This window comes from Castor canadensis, chromosome X, assembly GCF_047511655.1.
Source record: "Castor canadensis chromosome X, mCasCan1.hap1v2, whole genome shotgun sequence".
Lineage (NCBI taxonomy): Eukaryota > Metazoa > Chordata > Mammalia > Rodentia > Castoridae > Castor > Castor canadensis.
Window position 1 is genome coordinate 24,572,760 of NC_133405.1, and position 3,874 is coordinate 24,576,633.

The 3,874-nt window shown below is 39.0% G+C and overlaps 1 non-coding gene across 1 annotated transcript; it reads right to left on the reverse strand.

Annotated features, from left to right (window-relative positions):
* Positions 1-3,368: 3,368 nt before the first annotated feature.
* LOC141420159 (small nucleolar RNA SNORA51) lies at positions 3,369-3,503 on the reverse strand. Its single transcript, XR_012444844.1, has one exon. It is a non-coding gene; the product is annotated as a small nucleolar RNA SNORA51 (small nucleolar RNA).
* Positions 3,504-3,874: the final 371 nt, after the last annotated feature.

The following is a 3,874-nucleotide window of genomic DNA, read 5'->3' on the forward strand; positions in this document are numbered from 1 at the left end:
TTCCAGGTCCTGTACTGCAAGAGGTACTCATCTGAGGATGGGTTATTGCCACCTAACCCTGTTATTGAGCTGAAACTTATAAGATTTTCTTTCCTACCAAGAGTTAGACTGTAATTTCTCACTCCAGCTGAATTTCTCAAAATTGAATTGTAGGCTTTGGGAGAAAAAAGTATATAAAGTGCACACCAAGTAAAAATGAAGATGGAGTGTCAGGTGTCCTTTAAGAAAATCAGGAAGAAGAGAGGCAAAGAATCCATATTGGCAGAAAAATATGAAAATTAATCAGATTTGCAGTCTTAGGCCTTATTTTTTTTAACTTTTTTAGTCTATATTTTGTATGAGAGCATTGTTCTCTTGTTACCATTTGGTAAATTGTAATTTGTTTCTGAGTTGTAGATGATAATAATTCTGATTAGAACATAGAATAGAATATTGTGATACCTACAAAAGAGCTGGATCTCATTTGGTATTGAATACAAGCAGAAAACCATACTTTTAATTCGCAATTATCAAATCATCATCTGTAGATCTTTTCCTACCATGAGGGGAGACTAGTAGTTTTGAGGAGGTGAGTTGGGAGTGAATTAATCAGAAAGCTCTGATCAAGAAGAGCGGGGCAAACAGGATAGCCAATCCTCTCTCTCTCCAACTTCATGCTCTTCCCAGCTCACTTCAAAATAAACAGGACTAAGGTGGATCAAGAGTGTAATATTACATGCTAGCACAAGCCTGTAATCACAACACTCAGGAAGCCGAGGCAGGAGAATTCTAAGTTCCAGGCCAGCCTGGGCTATGTAGTATGATAGCATTATATTACATATGAAAACAGCACAGTGAAACCCACCAAAAACTGTTTAAAAGGTAGGGAGAGAAGGGAAGGTGGTTAAGAAAGAGGGTGAATTTGATCAAAGCATATTATATGTATGTTATAAATATGACAACAAAATGCTAATAAAAATTAAAAATAAAAAAGAGAAAGCACGTAATACCAGAATTTGGAGAAAAGTTTCATAAATTATTTACTCTAAGTAACAAAATCAATCTCTCTTGATTTTTCAGACACCAGAACCACTGTCAAGACTGTTGTCAAGAAAAAGTATGTACAATGAATCTTAATGATAAAATACATATCAAAATCTTATCTTAATATGTTACAAGAGAAAAATCTGTGAATCAGACAACCTGTTACCATTAGTCTCCTTCCAGCTTTTGCTCTTCCTTGACTTTCACTCTCTGTTAATCTTGGATTTTGTAGGGTTCCAAGGGACGTTGGCCCTTTGTGCAGGGAGCTCAGGAGGGTAGGTTGGGGACCTTAGGAAATCTAGCTACCACAGGAAAAATATCAAATACCACAAACCCACTCCATAATGGCAAGCCATTGAGGGAGATGCCTTTGCAAAGCACTGCAGACGTGGTTCAGGGCTGAGAGTCCTGTCTCTGAGGCAGGTGAGCCAGTATGCCTGTATCTCTCTCTTAATTTTCCTGAGAGTAAAAAAGCTCTTAGGTTGGCTACTCCATCAAAAGAAAAAACCTGGTTACATGAGAACTGTGACTTAGACCAGGCAAAGCTGAGAGGGTAAATTTTATGGGCTCCAACTCTGGGGCTAGACAGCAACCATGTAGGAGCAGAGTTCAGGAAGTGGACACACTCTCACACATATGACTGTTCAATTCAACCATGTAACAAACACAAAGATACACTGACACCCAAAGGCATTCTCAGTTAAATAATACAGTGAAAAGAGCCAGATGCCAATAGCTCACACGTATAATCCTACCTACTTGGGAGGCTGAGATTAGGAGGAAAGCAGTTGGAGGCCAGCCCAGGCAAATAGTTTACAAAAGCCCATCTCCAAAATAACTGGAGCAAAAGTGTCAGACTGCTTGCTTTGCAAGTGCAAAGCTCTAAGTTAAAACACCAATCCCACCCCAAAAATATATGATAATAGTAAAATAGTGAAAAGAAGCTGAAAAACCAGATTTTGTCACATTTTACTTCATTAAAAGCTTTAATATGAAAATAGCATAACAAAACCCACTAAAAATTATTTCAGCTGGGTGTGGTGGCTCAAGCCTGTACCCTATCTATTTGGAAGGTGAGATTAGGAGAATCACTGTTCTAGGCCAATCTCAGCAAAAAAGTTCATGAGACCCCTATCTCAACCAATAAAAGCTGGACATGGTGGCCTGTGCCTATCATCCATTCCAGTTACTCAGGAAGCATAAATAGGAGGATCACAGTCCTGGCCAGCCCAGGCATAAATGCAAGACCTTATCTCAAAAATAACTAAAGTGAAATAGGGCTGGGGGCGTGACTCAAGTAGTAAGAGTTGTGTGCCTAGCAAACATAAGTCCCTAAATTCAAACCCCAGTACCACTAAAAAGTTATTTCAAAGGGGAAGAAGGGGAAGGGACTTAAAGAAGGGAGTGAATTTGATCATAAATGCCTGTACGGAAATATCACAATGAAACAAGCTTCTTTGTACAGCTAACTTATGCCAATAAAAACTTTTAAGAATACCCCTATTTTACCTATCAAGAATGAAAATGCTTCTTGCTGATCTCAAGGGTAAAAAGGTAAGTTTGGTGCACATAATCTCTGGTAATAAAAAGTGCATATTAAAATTCTTAGCTTATACATATTGGAATGGATTTAGACCAAGAGGGTGAGTGATTTCTCTATTAATGTGTAGGTGTTATTTTAATAAGTGCTTGATTTAGGACATGTTTGTGTAAAGCAAGAATTTTGCAACCATGTGCTGGCATCCTGAAGGATATTTTTCAAACTCCATTGCCATTTTCCAAACTGTGTAGTAGGTAAAAAAAATAATAATAATAATAATGCTGGGCTGGAGTTGTGGCTCAAGCAGAAGAGTGCTTGCCTAGCAAGTAGGAAGCCCTGAGTTCAAACCCCATACCACCAAAAACAATACAGTAAAAGCTCTAAACAGTGATGATGGTTGCACAACACTGTGAATGCACATGATATTGCTGAACTGTACACTTTAAACAGTAAATTTTATGTCACATGTATCTTATTACAATAAAAATGTATTAAGGCATTTGGGAATTAGAATAAAATGATTTCCTGGGTTGGCCTGCAGCCACTTAATACAGGGACAAGACACCGTATATTATATACAGCAAGGTATTAACTTTCCTTTGAATGTTGGCCTAAACCTGACCACTCTTGGGGCTAACTGCAGACATAATGGAGGTGGATGCAACAATCACATTATAGGGATCCTGTCATTGCCCCTGGTACACAAGTGCCAGGTATCTGGCCTTTGATGCCACTGATGTGTACCTCTAGCCTTCAGAAACAAAGTCCCTGTCCCTGTGGATAAGCACTCTTTTTTTTCCCCACAACATGTCTTCCCATTCACAAGGTGTATTCCCATTCACTTCCCATTCACTGAGGTGTATATAGGGTAGGTTTACTTTGCCTCCTCTTTCTGTACAATCAGTGTAAGAACACAGCCTGTGGTAAGCACCTGGAGTCCATCCAGTAAGCACTTCTTGATCTGGCTGTCTTGAGGGAAACAGCAACTTAAAGGTATACTATTTTCATTATAAGCAAGAAGATTTTTATGTTCCCAATATATCACCAACAAGTAGAAACACATACACTGATGCAGAGTTTTGTACACACACTTTACATGTACTCCTGGGCCAGTCTAAACTGTAACATGAGCACAGTTCATCACTGAGGAAATGGTCAGTTGAGCCTGGTGTCTGGGTTTCTACTTCAGCTCAGACAAAGAGGACCAACTTTTCTCTGCTGCTCAGCCTTCTTGGCACTTTGAGTGTCAGCGTTCTAGCTCATCCCTCTTTTCCTACATAAAATTATGTATTACTTTACTTCATGATCTCT